The 19,450-nt window shown below is 40.9% G+C and overlaps 1 protein-coding gene across 3 annotated transcripts in view; it reads right to left on the bottom strand.

Annotated features, from left to right (window-relative positions):
- The window catches only part of PRKG1 (protein kinase cGMP-dependent 1), a 705,793-nt gene that overhangs the window by 20,862 nt on the left and 665,481 nt on the right, over nt 1-19,450 (bottom strand). The gene's annotated exons all lie outside the window — the stretch shown is intronic.

Raw genomic sequence — 19,450 nt, 5'->3', positions numbered from 1 at the left:
GATTTTGAGTTTTTGGTAAGGGCGAAAGTGTATGTTTGCTTAATATGTAACAAGCAGCCATGTACCTTGTTTTTCTTTAAATATTTATAGGCACCCTGAGGAAGATACTTGCTGGGAAGGCAACTCATAGAGAGGGGAGGCTTTTTTCTTTACTTCCCCACCACAACTGAAATGAAATCCCAATCGTGGGTGGGGGTTATCCATTGGTGCCAATAAGAATTTCCCTGCCTTTATTTCTTAGGCTCTTAGCTGTGCCTGGGTGGAGGAATTTCATTCCAATCATAATAGAAAAGTCAAGAGATCGGTCTATCCATCCAACACACTGCCTTCTCAGTAAGAACTCCTTGTAATAATTTAAGGAAAAACAAGATATGTACATAGCTATGTGTGATGTACTTAATATATGTGGGAAGAGAACTCTTTTAGGTAAGTCTAGAAGGAAATTACTCTTTTCATGTCAAATGAGATTAAGCACATATCCTATATTGAAGTAACCTAAGACATCAGAGAGCAAAGAAGACAACTTCACTCAAGTTGTCTTCACTTTTATATTGTATTTTGTACTATGGTTTTATACTGTTGTTTTATACTTTGAATGTTTTTAATTTTTGTGAACCGCCCAGAGAGCTCCGGCTATTGGGCGGTATAGAAATGTAATAAATAAATAAATAAATAAATAAACAAGATAAGTGACTCCCAGAAAGTGAGACAAATGTGTCTTTAAACAGAAATCAGTCACTGCAGTTCTTTTTCCTCCAATGTGTAGGGCCCCACCTGCCAAAATCCATTGGATAGACATAATAATCATAAATTTGAATGCTGAATTTTTGTGAATTGCCCAAAGAGTTTTGACTACTGGATGATGTAGAAATGGAATGACTGACTGACTGAATCGGTTGCCTAATGTTTACTTCCCCACATAGTTCTGGAGGGCTATGAAAACTTGAAAACAAACATTAAAAAACACCATTTAGTATTTTTTAAAAAAGTCAGTGCTGAAGGAGCTAAAAGGTTCTTCCATGGATGGAGTGGGGGAAAAGTTGGATTTGTGACGTCGCAGATGGCCACCAGTCAGCACTGTGCACAGCTGACTTCTGCTGAAAACTGGAAAATGTTTGCCTGAATAGAATTGCAGTGAGAGCACTTACACAGCACGAGCACTCGAATAATACACATTTGTATGCAGCCCCAGACTATAAGCTGATTTGTTTAACAACCCCGAGTTCTGAGATGGCTTGACATCTCTAGTCTGCAGCAGATGAGGAAAACTCTCTTTCAACCTCAATTTCCTTGCAGTCACTAAAAGAGAGACAATTTGATCATTTGTCATAGCGTTCTGCCTCAATCCTCTTTTTCAATTCAGTTGGCATTCTCTTCAATAGGAGTGAACTTGTGCAATGCAAATTGGCTTTTAAGACTAGGATGAGGCAAGCAAAATTAAGAGTACCCTTTAAGGAAACTGAGCCAGGAAATTAGTTTTCAGAGACAATATTGGGTTGTAGACAGCCTGCATCGCAATAAAGCTTCAACAGTTAAAACAGAAGGAGATGTGTGTGTGTGTGTTTTAAATACAGAATGGGTTAGATTGAGACTTAGCATATTTAGAGTAAGCCCATTGAAATAACTGGACTTAAGTTAGTCATAAATCATCTCTAGGACACATGGAGAGTTTGCATTGCCCAGCAAGGCAAAGGGACTGTGACTGGAAGATTCATGTGGCAAATGGTGCTAATTGTTATGGTGGAATGAGAAGAGTGGTTTGCTACTGAGATGAAAATCATGCAGTCTGGACTTTAGTTATCTGTGATCCTTAATTTAGAGTGTCATCACATGGGGGGAAATCGTGTTTGCTTACTGTCGCTTCTCCGCCTGCGCGTTTGTCCCCCATTACTTCCTCTTTCAAAAGAGGAAGTAAACAATGTACTCCTGGCCCATTAAGTGGGCCGTTTTGAACACACTGCTTCTCCTGCACCCAGCAGGAGGTAGCGGCAACTTCCATTTTTAAAAATAAGTCAGACTTACTGGGGTGGTTTTTTGTGGCATGAAGAAGTCTAGAAGGGACAGGAGACGCATGGGAAGCAGACGACGTTGTGAGAGGGACCTGTGAAAATCTGTGAGTGCCCAATAACGAGCGTGCAACAAAACGCTCGTCTGATGGAGCTCTTAGTTGCACAGAAATGGTTAGAGCTGAGATACTCACTACTTAGGACCACTTCGCACATATATCAAGTGGTGCGGGAGCTGCTTTCTCTTGCTGCAATTTCACACCACTGGGAGTGTCTGTTAGTATCTGTAAATATTGCATACCATACGAGCAGAGTTGATTGCCTGAATCTTTCCTACCCGACGGGCACACCCCAGCATCCCACAGCTAGGATCGGGTAAAACCCCACAAAATAGCCTCACCCACATGGTTGCATTATTCATACACACTCCACAATACAATGAGATTGTTTTCATGCGTGTGTGTGGGAGAGAGGAGAAGGGCTTTACTCTGTCATAGATCACTTAAAGCCAAAAGAGCTATTTTACAAGCAGTGCAGATGGGAATTAATAATGCTCGGTTGGTCCAGATTTAAGCATGTGCAGCTGGACTGGTGAAGGCAGACCTCCTCTCCTCCCTACATTAGTTCCTGTGGGCCTCTGGAAATGCTATACAGAGGGGCAATGGACCCTATGAATGGCATCAACTGTGGTATGGTGGTGGTGGGGAGGGCATCCCCCCAAACTGGATGGAGACACCTTCCATTAAAGGAGCTCTTCTGTCCATGGGTGACAGATCCTGGATCTAACCCTCTTAAAAAATAGTGCAAGCCACCTAGAAATCTTTGAATCAGGTAGGGGGTAGAAATTAAAGCCAAAAATCAGCAATTTCATATGTCTCATGATCTATCTCATTTATTTCCATAGTAGAACTAAGCAAAAACGTTTCCACCTGAATTCTAACTAAAATCTCTACATAATGTTTGAAAAGTATGTAAGTCATGAGCCAAGTATCTATGGGGTTCTTTGGGCCTTCCGCAACACTAAACTGAATTGGACATTCGGTGTGCTGGTGGTGCTTTCAACAACAACAACACCCCAGCTCTTAAAATAATGCTTCTGTCTTCATCCTAAGGCACAGGAGGGTTTTGACTTACCATGAATGTCTTTATTTGTGCAGGTGGGCCTGGAACAATAGCTGCCCACCTCCCACAGAGCTGACATGGTGAGAGAGGGAAGGATTATGATACATTCAAGTGCAGAGACTTCCCATGCTTTCTGCTGTCTGTTTATGGTTGTAGGTAAGTGGTTTCTATACGATGTCTAATGTATTTCAAAATTTCTAATCTTTGTACAAATTTTATAGAGCTGAGAGCTTCGGCTATTGAGCAATTTAGAAATGTAATAATGAAATGAAAGGGGCTACTGGATCGTGCCCTGACTGGGTTGATTCTTCATAACAAAATAATCCGCCAATTATTGCTCTGAAAACTATTCTTAAGCCTACAAATATTTATTATAATTCAGAAGAAACTAAATGACGGTCGGCAGTAGTGAGGGATGCTTGCAAGGGGGTACCAAAACAAATGAGGCTCAGTAATAATAAACTCTCGTGATTCAAATTAGGTGGGTGATGGTTTTGGTTTTTTGGTTTTTTTATAAGGTCTCCCAGTGATTTTCTGTTTATGTATTGGTTGGTTGTCACCAAGCTATTCAGCTATGGAAAATAAATAACAAAAGAAAACAAATCCTATTTGTAATGCCTGCATTACTAACATGGACTGTGCACTGGCTTTTGTTTGAAATTATTCATGTTGGCATCTGTTCTTTTTATTGAATGCATAATTCTGAGAGAAGCCTGGGCAATTTGGCAATGCGAAATGGATTATGTAGTAAATGCAGAACTAATTTTTATTCTCTTTTAAAGCTTTGTAGGCATAATGCAAATGTATAGGAAGAATGCAGAAATTTCGCCAGGGAAGCTTGAAAGGAAACATTTTCCCTTCTAGTTGAGGAAGTAAAACTACCCTTGATCCTGTGAGTTTCTGTATTAAATATCAGCATTATATGAAAATAACAAATGAATGTCACATCTGAAAAAAAACAGGTGTCTTCCTTCTTGAGACTGCCAGGCAATGTAAGTTTCATGACGGACTGAAAATGCTGGCAACCTCTGCCAAAAATGGGAAATTATGAACACCAGGACTAATATAATGCTGAAACTCACAAGACATATGCAGCGCAATGCATAAGCAAGACCCAAGGCTAGTCACACATATCCTGGTAAAAGAAGCTGAATCCCATTCATTATCTCTCTGGCAGGAAAGGGGAGCTGAGACAAAGCTGATTCGAGTGCTCCAGTCTTTCTCCAAATGGCAGATTCCAGTTTTTTGTTTACTAGGCTCTGTGTCCAGCGCCTTGGCTGCTGCATCAGAGTAGAAAATTGTATATGCAACACACATTTGCAGACATGATTCCCTTCCAGATAGTTGGCACCTCTGGGTGTATAGCCTCTAGCTGGATCCAGGTGCAAGAGTTCTAAAATTTGAGATAAAACCGATTGTCCTTCCCTCTGTAGGCTACATTACCAACCAGAGGCAATTGTTCCGACAACAGTGGGAATAATCTTTTTTAAAGCATATCAGATTTTTGTCATGAGTAAGGAATGCAGCCCACACAAGCAACTTTTCTAATGCAAGGTACTTTTTCTACAAATGGGCAGAAATCTGCGTAGGATGTGTAGCCCTCCAAAGCAATATGCACAGGAGTGCTAACTGTGAGTTCCTTAATGTTATTAGGATTCATCCATCTTGAACAGTGTCATACAAATACAAGTCAAGAGCTTCTTGTAGCTTTTCCAGAGACAAAACTTGATTGATACCCAAACACCAGGGCCATTCTACACAGTGTCCTTTTTCATTATAGATGGAACTTTTGGAAAAGACTCCATAAAGTCGTGTTTCTATAAATATTTTTTCTGGAGGAGGAAAAACTCCATAACCAAAAGTTTTTTCTTTTCTTGGTACGTATGTTGATAAGGACTCTGACATTCTGCACTATATCATTCCAAATTCTGTGATCATAGGACCAAACTGAGCAATTGGATTAGATTTTTCAAAGCAAGAGCAAATTTGCAAGCTTTACCTTGTACATTTTACTCACAACATGCTTACTTTGCACTGTTTCTTTTGAAGGTTGGGGTTTGGGGCTCTTTGGAAATTTGGGGACTCATACAAATGCGTGGGGCTGGGAGTTGAATAGGTCTGCAAATAGCGATGGGGCAGATGCCCCTGCATCCGGCCCTCTTGGGCCCTGACGGAAGCACTTGGCAGGTTTTCGCCCCATCGCTGGCTGCAGGACAGTGGGGGCAGAACTCAGTTCTACCCTGACCTGTGCGAGCTTTGCCCTTCCCCCCAGTGGGGGAAATATGGAATTTCCCCAAGGCTGGGGAAATAGTGTTTCTCCCCCCCCCCCGATGGGGGCCCTTTAAGAACACTGATGGGGTCTTTAAAGGCAGCTGCGATTAGAATGGAGGGGGGAAATGTGCAACTTCCCCGCTGTGCTGATTGTAGCCTTAAAGGCCCTCTTGGATTAAGAGGGCCTTTAAGGTCGCCATTGACATTGGGACAGGGAGCCAGGCAAATCATGCTTTCTGAGGCCTCTGGAAAGTGGGAGCCCTGTGAGTTCTTCATTCCCTATCTACAAATGGCCAAGTGGCATAGTGTGGAAGACTCGGAAGTACTTATTATTATTTATTTATTTATTTATTTATTTATTTATATAGCACCATCAATGTACATGGTGCTGTACAGAGTAAAACAGTAAATAGCAAGACCCTGCCGCATAGGCTTACATTCTAATAAAACCATAATAAAACAATAAGGAGGGGAAGAGAATGCAAACAGGCACAGGGTAGGGTAAACAGGCACTGGGTAGGGTAAAACTAACAGTATAAAGTCAGAACAAAATCAAGTTTTAAAAGCTTTAGGAAAAAGAAAAGTTTTTAGCTGAGCTTTAAAAGCTGCGATTGAACTTGTAGTTCTCAAATGTTCTGGAAGCAGAAGAAAATGGACGAAGCCGGGCAAGGGAAGTAGAGACCCTTGGGCAGGCGAGAAACATGGCATCAGAGGAGCGAAGAGCACGAGCGGGGCAATAGTGTGAGATGAGAGAGGAGAGATAGGAAGGAGCTAGATAGTGAAAAGCTTTGTAGGTCAACAGGAGAAGTTTATATTGGATTCTGAAGTGAATTGGAAGCCAATGAAGAGATTTCAGAAGTGGAGTAACATGGTCAGAGCGGTGAGCCAAGAAGATGATTTTAGCAGCAGAGTGGTGAACAGAAACCAACGGACTGATGTGAGAAGAAGGAAGGCCAGTGAGAAGAAGGTTGCAGTAGTCCAACCGAGAAATAACCAATACTTGATAGGTTCCCCCCCCCCCAATGAAACGGGCTGGCCCAAGACATTTTTTCTGTCTGAGAGAACAACATATGGCACCTATATCTGATTCAGGAAGACTCTTTTTGTGTACTTAATCTACTAAAATCACATACAATTCTAAAGCTAATGTCAAATATCAATAATAGGCCCTGAACTCATGCCCTTTTTCCATTTGCATATTTGACCCATATGTAGGAAAACTCTTACAACTTCTGCTGAAGGTCTCCTTGTTGCTCGGATAGAAGGTCTCCTTCTGCAGAGCATGGACTGAATAGCAAAATACAAAGAGGCAACAGGACTTGATCTGAACCTGATTGCTCACAGCACAGGTCTGTGCACGTCCTCTTTATTGTTTCCTGTAAAAGAACACTCTCTCATGCATAATAAAGCACTAAAAGTAACCTTGGTACTCAAATCCCACACTAATGTCTGTGGCATGAGTGTATATGAGACATGCAAATAGAACGGAAAATTTTGCAGAGAGGGGAGGGGCAAAGGGGCCTGTAGTCTAATGGCATAAGCAAAATGAATCTTTGGTTAAAAATAAATTAGGCAGCACCAGCAGAAACATGAGAAAAGCTGTGTCCATTTATTTTCTGAAATGCCTTGCTTCATCAAACACCATCAGCCTAAAATGTTGCATGGACATTTAACTAAACCAGAACCTTATTTAGCCAATTCAGCCAGCCATCAGCATGCATCCCTGCTCAGATTGCTGCACTATATTCAAGGTGACCAGGCCAGCCGACTCGTCTGTGTCATGCCTCTTAGCATGCATAAATCAGAATTGTGTATGCCAAAAATATACATAGTGCTGTGAAAAAATATGGTGGCTTTGTTCACCATTAATAGTATGCAAGCTGGCCAGAAAAAGAACCAGCCAGTAACTGGCTGTGATATACATAAGGGGTAGGTTAGTGAAGATGTAATACTTTCTCTCTGCTAACTGCAGTTAACAAATCAGGATCCAGTCTCGTGAATGTGCAGTCGTTCTGCTTAGCTCCTTCCCATCCTGCAGCAAATCCCTTCCTGCAAAACCACAGTTAAGCAATTCAGGGGGCTGTCTTAACGGCGCTGCATTGGCACCGCATCCCCCCAAAACCCTGCAGTTTCACTCCTCTGGGTAATCCCCATGACAACAAGCATGCATGGGGTTTACAGCTCCCCCCCCCCCATCCATCCCTTAACTTCTTTACAATGTTTTAAATCAGAGACGCAAAGGTCTCCTCTTCAAAAGGGAAATCCTTCTCCCCATGCCGAAGGCAGCAGAGGTTGTTCCAGTGGCTATTCAGCTCGCTGCCCCACCCTCTGCCAATTGGGGTCGCTGTCCACCTGTCCACTCCCCCACATTGAGGATGGAGCAAGGTTAGATGGCTGAAGGGCCGTGTTCATTTCACTCCATCCTGAAAAGTTGGGGTAAATCTCTGGTTTTTTTCTGAAAAGGGAATTTCAGCAGGTGTGATTTGTATGCATGCAGCACCTGGTGACATCCTCTTCATCACAACAGTTAAAGCTGCAGGAGCCCTGCCCTCCTCTGTAGAGTGTCCAGAAGAATATTTCAGAAGAATATTTCTGCACTATGAAGAACTGCAGAATATTTCAGCTGGAAATCCAGATTCAGTCGGGCCTCCCTGCCATGAGATTAGTTTGTCATTCCTGTTACTTGGAGAACATGTGCAAGGGCACATTTAAGATTTGTGAAATTTTGTATAAGAAACTGAGCCATCTCCAAATGACAACAAGCATCTACTGCATAAGAATGTACTAACATTTTTCTGGATAGCACCAAGAATGGAAATTGCATCACTCTGGAAATCTACAAGTAGACCATTGTAGAAAGATGGGGAAATTAACCAAAGAGCTAAGGGGCATGTGCAATGCACTTGATAATGACTTTTACACATGCGGGAAACACTGGATTTGTTTAGCCAACCAGAGCAATGGGGGTTGAAATCTCCACAATCACATGTAACCATCTGTTGTTGTTTATTCGTTCAGTCGCTTCCGACTCTTTGTGACTTCATGGACCAGCCCACGCCAGAACTTTCTGTCGGCTGTCGCCACCCCTAGCTCCCCCAAGGTCAAGTCTGTCACCTCCAGAATATCATCCATCCATCTCACCCTTGGTCGGCCCCTCTTCCTTTTGCCTTCCACTTTCCCTAGCATCAGCCTCTTCTCCAGGGTATCCTGTCTTCTCATTATGTGGCCAAAGTACTTCAGTTTTGCCTTTAATACCATTCCCTCAAGTGAGCAGTCTGGCTTTATTTCCTGGAGTATGGACTGGTTTGATCTTCTTGCAGTCCAAGGCACTCTCAGAATTTTCCTCCAACACCACAGTTCAAAAGCATCTATCTTCCTTCGCTCAGCTTTCCTTATGGTTCAGCTCTAGCAGACATAGGTTACTACGGGGGATACCATTGCTTTAACTATGCAGACCTTTGTTGTCAGTGTGGTGTCTCTGCTCAATTAAATCTTGATTGGTAGATCCTCAAGAGGAAGTTAAGCCCTACATTTTATAGATCTGTATCACTATATGTAGGTCATTGTTTATAGGCTATTTCTTGCCTGGTGTCAGTTGCTGAATTTTATGCTATATCGTTTGTTGGAATAATGATGATGATGATGATGATGATGATGATGAAAGGAAAGGCTCTGGCTAATATGTTTCTAGTTTGGGGAATGTTAATAGGGAAGAGGCTGCAAGGACAAGGAAATTGGTAAAAATTACTGATCGGTCTGTAGATCTCTGACACGCTACACTGGGCTGTGCATAAGACAAATCACCTTCCAAAGCTGTAGAGTGGCAGAATAGATCACGATTTAAGCACGTGGGGAAGAAATAACATGACCACAAATCACAATGTACAGAGGAGAAAAAACTCTCAAGCAAATGTCCTCACCCATATCTTGACACTTTAAAATGTTCATCCGAAGAGACCCTATGAATGAAATGAAAAATCTAACAACTTCAGGTAGGATCACAGCCTGAAATGAATCAGTCTGGCCTAGTTGTACCCAGACAGTAAATGCTAAAACTGATTCAGGACAGATGGAGCATTGCCAATTTCTGTAGTCTTGTTGGATGACTAGTCTTCATTACCAGCGATTCACATGTTGAAAGTGTTCCTAGATGGTACCGTTTCAGACTGTAGGTTAGCAATTGGCTTTTGTAAGCTCCTAGGTAACAAGATTGCCTTGATATAAAAACTCTAGCATGTCAGGAAGGAAGAAGGCTTGACTAGATGCCTTCTAACTGAATTCTAGGGTGATTCAGGTTGAAGAACTCCTAGTGCTACAACGACAAGGCATTGTGCAACTCTACTGTCATTTCCCCCTTTTCCATGATAAGAAACGGGTAGAAAAAGCGGTAGGAAAATAAGGGAAGCTTAGGGCCCCTCATAAAATTCCATGAATGAGTTGTTAGGGCAATGGTGTGATGAAAGCCTCACCTGGAAGCATCCCTAGTTTCATATGTGCATGCACGTTTTATTTGTAGGAAATGTTTATTTACTTAAAACATTTGTATCCTGCCCTATATCACCAGGATCTCAGGGCATGTTTAGACATGTGATTTAACCAATCTAGTATGAAGTGGTATAGAGGGTCCAGGAATAGTTTTTTTTATATGATTTGCTGTTTTTGTAGATCGCCATCAGTAGCCCACTGAAGTGCAAAGCTCACAAAAGCCAGAACCTGCTTTCCTGTCACGGTTGCCAAATCTTGTTAATGTGGTAGCTGCCCCATGTTGCACGTCATGTTAGTTATTGTATCACTTCAAGTCACGGAATCAACATTTTATGGATACCTTTTGGTGACAACTTGGAAGTCTATTCATGTGATATATACTTGAAAAGAAACAAAATGGATTTGGAATTGGCTACAGAAGAGTTTGCCATATCTCCAAGGTTTAAAAAAATATTGATTTGAACACTTGCAACTGATAATTTCGAGCATTTGATTTACAGGACCCTAATTGTATTTTTAAATCAATTTTGTAAGAGGTTAAGTGGTTGAGTTAGCTGAACAGTGTACATAAAATCAATATGGTCAGCAGGTGCTAAAATTAGGGGAAATATTCTCCCGTGCTCCTATTTCATTTACTTGATGTGTTTATGATTCATTCAGCTTCATATAAAATGCTTCTTTGCTGGAGTCGTTCCAAGAAAGTTGCTACACTGCTATATGGTGCTTAAATGTATTTAGTATCCTACACTCACTGCATGCAAGTTCTGTTATTTTCTTTTAAGACAGCTATCATTGAAACACACACACACACACTTACCTAGTAAATAAATGTTCATTTTGCTAGACTTTTATCAAATGATTAAAACAAATATTTGAAAACTTCATAAAGGATTTTGGAGTAAGGAAATCCCAAGTGCAAATCTGAATAATTAACTCAAGAGTGGTAGGCCTTGTCTTAGTTTAGCCAGCCAGACTGAAGCTCACTGGGGCCATCTCACCCACAATGCCTCGCTCTGGCTGTATTCGTAAGATATGGCATTGAGAGGGGCCATATGGCTTTGGAGAACCCAGGAATACGTAGCAGCAAAAACCATTTAAAAGGTTAGTGCAGGTGGGAGAAGGAAGGAGAGATGACAGGATTGATCTGCCCCAGATTGCTTTATGTCTTGTACCAGCCCTAACTACTATACTTCTGTGCTTTATACATTCACCTGAGTTTGTACTTAAAACTCTCTTGTATTGTGAATATCATCCATGGATTTAGGCTAGTAAAAAGCTTAAAAATATAAATGAAGGCTACAGTTCAGCTGAGGTTAAGCACTTTTGCAGTATAATCCTATGCATTGTCTACTCACAGGTTACATTGAGTTCATATTTGTTCCAGCCAGGTAAGTGTGCACAGGATTGCATCCTTAAGCACAAATTGATCTTGTTGGGAGAACTAAGTGTGTGCTTCATTCTCACCCACTGAAACCAGTAAGACAAAAAGTGCTTAACTTTAATTAGATCATGCTCCAAGCACATATATAAAGTAGATAATTATAATAGTGTTATTTTATGAGGGAGGATATGGCATATCAAGCCAAACAATAGTGTGAATGCTCAAGAACTTTTAGACCTCTCTCACTCATCAGGGTTACCCTTGAATATTGGATCAGGTATAAAAATTTCACTGACATCGTTAGTAATTATTTATCTCTGTCCTGCAAGGAATGAAAGTTAATGAACCAAGAAAATGAAGTCTACACTGTAGTGTGGTTCATGAGCTTGTCTTTGATAGTATGGTTAATTTTTTTTAATATAACTTTTGACTCAGAGAACATAGAGTAGGAAATAGTGAGTACTGCTCTGTACTAAAATAAGAGACAAGTTTGCTGGATGGCAAAACGTTTGTTTTTATAGGATACAGCACCTAGTAGTAACAGCTTTTATTTTTCCTTTTGATATTAAAAAAATAACCAAATATGGGACTGCAAAGAGAAGGATTAGTGTCTTTAAAAAAAAAAAATACAACCATTCCAAATGTTACTTTTATATGCTCCAACACTCACTATACATTTGTTTTGTTCTAATGGTAACCTTGATCTTTTGATCGTGTGAAGCTGTAATCATGGATCTTGCAGGACATCAGTCTCGATGTGCGAAAACAACATTTATGCTCAGGCAACAGTCATACCAGCTGCTGGGGCAACTGAGCTGGGACTAAGCAGGTAAAAGAATGGGGTGAAAACATTTTGGGGGATAGTTTATTTCTGGCCTGAAGTCTTTGAAAGAAAAAGGCATCTATCAAGGTGAACCAGGGGGGCATAGGATATTTTGGATCTCTACCTCAAATTGTTTTTCTTAAGTGTCCAAGACTCCACTCCATAAAATATTATTGAAAACACATAGCATCTTACCATCTGAGTCCTTAGTGTAAGATTAAGGTCCCAATTCCGTAGCAGTTGTTTCATTTTGGCAAACACTGTTCTTGCATTTATCTCTTATGTTTGTTCATTACCTTCATTGAGCCAAGTTCCTAGGTATTTATATTTTGTGACACACTCAATTATAGTGAATAATAATAATAACAACAACAACAACAACAACATCATGACACTGGCGAGGCTGTCAATGCATGACCATTCCACTGGGAAGGAAGAAGAACTACAGAGGAATCAAAACTATTGTTAGAGAAGGGAGGGGCACTAACTATGAAGTGACTTCCCTGGTGGTGGATAATGGGACAGGAAGGAGAATGGTAAGTGGACAATGGGTGAAGGATGATTGCATCGGGGAAACTGGCGGCGAGTGCAAGAAAAGGTATCTCTTGGGGATACATTCCATTACAGGAAATATGTTTAATTTAGTAGATGCATTGTCTACTAAATCAAAAAAATGTCCATAGTGTGGTAAGTCTTCATCTTCAAGATCTGAGAGTTCAACCTACCCACCTCCAAGGTTCTTTGAATGTGCTTTTAGTGACTAGCTTGATAATTTAAATATGTTGCACTAAGGCTGAGAGCAGCAAGAGAAATGAAAACATCTATAAAGTTCAGAAGATACTTGCTTAAGAACAATGGGAACCACAGGAACGTGAAAATAAACTACTTATACTCACTCCAGCCAAAGGCATACAGCTAATATTCAGCAGAACGATGGGGGAGTTGGGGGTAAGGGAGACAGAGTTGAAAATATATTATATACTTCTAAGACATGATTATATGTAGAAGGTGAACCTTAAACATTTATAGTGCATAAATATTTTACGGAATAGATGTAGACCAGGTCTGCATTCTGTGAAAGAGCAGGAAAAAAGTGCATAGTGTGATACAGTTAAAATTCAACTAAACTCTCTTTCTTTCTTTTCTTTTCTTTTTTAAACGTTTCTAGCACTTCTGGTGAGGAAGGCAGGCTTCAAAGTATGTGTGAAATACTGAATGAAATCTGAAAAGTTAGAGATGTGGCTAGCTGGGGATTAGATTGAAGAGTCTTGCATGTCTCTATGTTCATCCCCACTGTGTCTAGGAAAAGCAAAATAAAATGATGCAAAATTGTATAACTTTACTTAATGCTATTGGTTTATTCATTCTGAATAGCCTGCTATTCCTTGCACAGAATTTGGGTGATCTGGTTGCAGAATTTGGACTTTTCAACACAGATTAAACCATGACCATAGAGGAAAGTATTTTCTTTTTTTCTATTTTGAATTTCCTTGCTTTTTAGTGTAAATAAGATTCTCCTAGCTTAGGGGTTTATCTCTGAACTTAATGGAGCTTTTTTGCAACTGCAATACATTTACATTTAAAACATTTTTGTCCTTGTGGCAGATTTAAATTTGATTACAGATATACATGTCTCCAAAACCTCCCTGCTGGGAATTTTTCCCCCCAGCTAGTGATATGTGAATATACTCGCAGATTATGACAGAATGGATTTCAGAGCACAATTGGTTTTCATACAATATGAGTACAGCTCTGCCCAATCATCCTATGATCTACATTTGTCAAGATTTGTAAAAGCCAGGTAGCATCAGCAATGCAAGTCCCTTTCTTTCTGTTTAAAGCGTATCTTCCACATTCATGGACTTCCAAAACATATGCATCTTAACAGTCAAAAATAGCCACAGCTGTTACTTATAGCAGCACTTAGAATATAGACAGGCTAAAAAGAACACGTACAGAGTTATATTAATCCTAGCAGCTGACCAGCAGGATTAACAGAAGCAATAAATATTATCTCCAAGCACAGGAACATCACGTATTTTAAATAGTAAATTAATGTAGCTAATTGGAATATGTTATATCTATCATTGCTTTTTTACTGTACAAACTTGGAAGTGCATAAATTCTCATCTGGAGAAATCACAAGTTCATACAAATATCTATACTGATAAATTTTGTGCCTAGGATTGTGAAGCAGCATTCTTTGATGGGTTGGGTGCAGTAAAATTCCCACCTACCCCCACACACATTTAGGTCAAATCCACCCCTCTGCAAAGGAAGTAAAGAAGCATTCTCAAGGACATCATTGGAGTATGGATTCAACCTGCCCCTTGTCCATGATAATGCCAGTGGAATCTCATTTCATTTGCCTTATAGAACTAAAAATCAAGATTTCCCCTATCTAGACACTCTTCTCCTATGTCAAATTTATGGATTACATACACATATACACATACAGAGAGAGAGGGGTGGGTGAGGAGAGAGAGAGGAGTTGTATAATGTGAGGCTGTCTGGGCTGTAGAGTATACAGAGGGTACAGAAAGAATAGGTTATAACAAAGCTCCTCTACCCAGCTTTGCTGCTTCTTTTTTGTGGTGTGTGCATGTGTGCGTGTAGTTTGAACTTGAAGCACTAATGGCTTAGTGCTTCAAGTTCAATGCATGCACTAATGGCATTGATCTTGGGGGTATCACGACAAATGATATGTGAAGTGACCACAGCGAGTTGTGACTGAAAGGTTATAGGAAGTGAATGCACATTCTTGAGCTCCAGAGAACTATTTTGGACACACACACACACACACACACACACACACGGTGGATGTCTGAAATACAGTTGTATAAGCATCTGCTAATTTACACAAGCTACATGAACAGGAAGTATAGGATGTTATGTTCTTCTGAAGTGGAACCCTGAGCTAGGTACCTATGTACTGAGGAAATTTGTACAGAACAAGTCAATAACAGGATCTCTCTGGCGGCAATATTTTATGCTTTAATGACAGGCATTGCAACAGATACCATCTGATGTACTCATGAGAAAAGAGGTAAATGGAAAGCTTTTTGGAATCAGTAGCTTTGACATGTGGGACCTGATAAATAGCCAAACTGCCTAGAAAATTCGTATATGACTTGAACTGGCTGTATATATTTTTGTTTTTGTCAAAACATTCTCAACTTGTAAAGATTTTCCCAATGTAACTCCTAACATTTACTTGAGCTCTAGTCCTTGCCTGATTTAGTGCAGATTGAGAGCACATCCCACTCCTCAGCAACCACACAGCTTCCCTCTCAAAAAGGCACATTTTCACAAAGTCCTTTTAGTGCATGTTTTTTCCTTAAATGTGGTTCCCATGAGGTTCAGCTGCAGTGGGCACGCCTAGGGGTATGTCTGTGACCTGGCTGTAACCTGGTCAAGGGGTGGGGCTGCCCCCTCCCCCCCAGCCAATCCTTCGGGCACAGGATTCTTTCCCCACTTAGCACTATTACATAGTACCGCTATTTCACTGGTTGCCTTTCCTGTTTATTTTTACTTTGCACTATTTCTCAGTGCCCTTTTCCATTTTTGTGTAGAAAGAAGGCTTCTTCATAGCCCTGTCATTGCACAATTGTTCAATTTCACATTAGCGATAGTCAAAATTGAGTTGTACTAGGGTAGTAACACATGGCAGGAGCAGGGCTCCAGTATTACTGATTCACAATCTTGGTGGATGAGTGGGGAGAGGTGTAGGGTAAACTATGGGACATAATCCATCTCTTTCATTAAATTTCCTTGTGCAGGGGAGATTGAAAGAGGTGGGGAGCAATCCTCTCTCAATCACTGAGCAGCACCTAAATGGTTGATGACATTAAGTTCTACTTGCTGGCCTCTACCTACCCAACCCTGAAGTATGGCGAGTTCAAGTTCCATTTGACCCGAGAAAGCAGGTTTTTAGGTTGTGTGTACTCTACTTTTCTTGTTTTGTGTGCTGCTGACGGATCAAAGCGATTTCATGAAAATCCAGATATAACCAAGAAACGCTTCGGAAACTGTTTCCATGTAGATTGGGCCCATGTTTGTTTAGATACTCCTCTTGGACAGAAGGAAGAGCCACTTAACCTTACTTTTTATTTGGAGAGGAAACTTATTCCCATTTCCTTACTCTGCCTTCCAACGGAGTGCAGATCCTTTTACAGATTTCAAATTCTAAAATCAATTTTGAAAATGAAAAACTCTAGGCTGAGATACAAGGATCATAGCAGCTCTACAGTCAAGGAATTTTAAGGCTTTATTGATCTAACAAAGATATACTCTAATTCAGTTTCTCTACTTACAAATGTTTAGGGAGTTTAATGAGATTGATTTGACATGTAAAACCTAAACTAAAATGCTAAACTTTATTTTTCTAGTAAGTCCGTAAGATAATATTATTGGTTCTTTAGTTTTGGACATTTTAGTAGCTAACATCTCAGTCTACCTTTTTTTTTTTTTTTTGCAGTAAGGTCAGCTGAAAGCAATTCATTCACATATGGCAAGTGCTTGTGTGAAATGGCTATCATGGATAAACTAGCATCAAGGGTTTTCAAATCATATGAATGTAGCCTTCAAAATGTGGCCGGCATTACCAACTGATCTTTTACGAGTATTTTGTTATGTCATAATAACCACTTCAACTGATTGTTTGGATTACTTCCTAATGCTTCTAGCTTCTCTGTGAATACAGGTAAAATGTGAGACATTACCCCTGAAGACAAACAGATTCTAAGCAATGCACAGGCTAGAGTTCTGGAAAAATTAGAGTTACAGATAGATTCATAAGAATTTACTAAGACTAACAAGAAAAGCAAGTCACTGCTATTTGTTCTTCTTCTAGGTGTACAATTTACTAATGAACTGTGCTGCAAGACCTATGTGCTGAATCCTCTGGGTCAGGGTGGGCACAGGATTTATGCTGTTTCCCTCCTAACACCCAGAGATCCACCAACTGGAAACATATGCAAAACAGTGGCTCAGAAAGAGGGACAGACACACAGAGACAATTAAGGAACAGGGCACTTCAGACTAAATTTTACTGCAGGAATTTGTTTTCAGTACAAGAAGTGGGCTCATAGCTCTTTCACACAAAACTCCATTCCTGGCACACCCACAAACACATATATACACCAGCTTTCTTCATTTTAGCAGGGTGGGATGAGTTGTTGCTATTGTTAAACATCTGGAAATAAAACGTCTTTGGTGATACTGTAAATCACCCAGAGATTTACCAGTAGATCCCAATCTATCTTCTGCTATATGTGATACTGAGATTTTTAATCTGTTTTTCTAGGGCACCCAAGAAACCTATGAGGGGTTCTTTGATCTGAAGATCAGAAATAGCAGACAAGCTTTTATCAAAGACAGTTTGCTCACTTGTTGTTGTTCTTTATTGCATTTGTATACAAACCCATAGCCAAAGCTTTCTGGGTAGTTTACATAACCTTTCCATACAATGCATTGCCAAAGAGGTCAAATGGGACAATGGCAAAGCCCAGTAGGCCTGGCCAGGCCATCATCTTGCATGAATTATGTGTGCATCTTAGAACAGGCCCTAAAGTCTTCTGGGTAAGGCAAATTGACACTAAGAACATAATAGCCATGCTGGATCAGACCAAGAGTCCATCTAGTCCAGCACTCTGTTCACACAGTGGCCAACCAGCCATCGGCCAGGGACCAACAAAGCAGGACATGGTACAACAGCACCCCCCACCCATGTTCCCCAGCAACTGGTGCACACAGGTTTCCTGCTCCGAATACTGGAGATAGCAAACAACCATCAGGGCTAGTAGCCAATGATAGCCTTCGCTTCCAGGAATTTATCCAACCCCCTTTTAAAGGTAGGAAGTTTGAAAAAGGATATTCTGAATATTAATAAGCAACATTCATGTTTGTAGATTGTTGTCTGGTCCCTCTGGAACTTACACTCAGAACCTTTGGTTCTTTGTGTGGCTACTCCATGTGGTGAGCCACCAGAACTGCAGTTGGAGTACTTTATTTATGTATTATATTTATTTGTATCCTGCCTTTTCCCCAATACTAGAATTCAAGGCAGCTTTACAAAATTTAAAACATATACAATTAAAACATATAAATAGAATATACAAAAGTTAAAATATAATTAAATAATGTACAGTATTAAAACATTTAAAAGATTAAAAGACAAATGTGAAATGGAAAAAAAATCCAGCACTTAGCAAGGTCTAGATTATTACCCAAAGGCCTGCCAGCACAAAAAAGTTTTTGCCTGCCTCCGAAATTGTAGCAAGGAGGGAGCTACTCTACTTCCTGGGGAATGGAGTTCCAGAACCTTCGTGTGGCCACCGAGAAGGTCCTCTCACGCATTCCTACCAGGCGTACCCTTGATGTTGGTAGGACTGAGAGAAAGGCCTCCCCTGAAGATCTCAGGACATGGGCATGCTCATAAAGGAGAATGCAGTCTTTCAGATAACCTGGAAACGAGGTGTATAGGGCTTTATAGGTCAAAAACAGCACTTTGAATTGTGCCTGGAAACAGACTGGAAGCCAGTGGAGCTATTGTAACAGTGTGGTTGTACGCTCCCTGTAACCAGCCTCAGTCTGGCTGCAGCTCTTTGAAGCAGCTGAAGTTTCCGAACACTCTTCAAAGGCAGCTCCACATAGAGCGTGTTACAGTAATCCAAACGGGATATAACTAAGGCATGTGTCACATATCTAGGATTGGGCACAGTTGGCACACTAGCTTTGACTGTGCAAATACACTCCTGGCTACCGCTGAAATCTGGGCTTCCAGGCTCAGGGCTGAATCCAGAAGTATACCCAAGCTGTGAACCTGTGTCTTCAGGGAGAGTGTAACCCCATCCAGCACAAGCTGGATCCCTATTCCATGATCTGCCTTTTGTCTGACCAGGAGCACCTCTGTCTTGTCTAGATTGCCCTTGTCCAGTCCATTACTGCTGACAGGCACCAGTTTAGCATCGAAACAGCTTCCTTGGAATTGGGTGGAAAGGAGTAGTAGAGTTGGGTGTCATCAGCATACTGGTGGCACTGAACCCCCAAACTCCAGAAACCTCTCCCAACGGTTTCATGTATATGTTAAATAGCATGGGTGACAAAACGGAATTCTGAGGGACTTCACTGGCCAAGGAGTCGAACAGAAGTCCCCCAGCACCACCTTCTGGGCCTGCCTCTCCAGGAAGGAATGGTAGTGAACTGGTTTTTCTAGGCTCTGAGCTCCCAGACTGGCCATTGGGAAAGTGTTCCTCTCTGGGCTAGGAGTTGGTTTGAGCAACAACAGTCTTCTTATCTGTGGTGTGTTTTGATACATTATTTGGCTCTGCCTTCTGACTTTCTCCCTCAGCCCTGACTTCG

This window comes from Elgaria multicarinata, chromosome 8 (assembly GCF_023053635.1).
Source record: "Elgaria multicarinata webbii isolate HBS135686 ecotype San Diego chromosome 8, rElgMul1.1.pri, whole genome shotgun sequence".
Classification (NCBI taxonomy): domain Eukaryota; kingdom Metazoa; phylum Chordata; class Lepidosauria; order Squamata; family Anguidae; genus Elgaria; species Elgaria multicarinata.
Note: the sequence above shows the minus strand (reverse complement) of the source record. Positions and strands in the feature narration are given on the sequence as shown.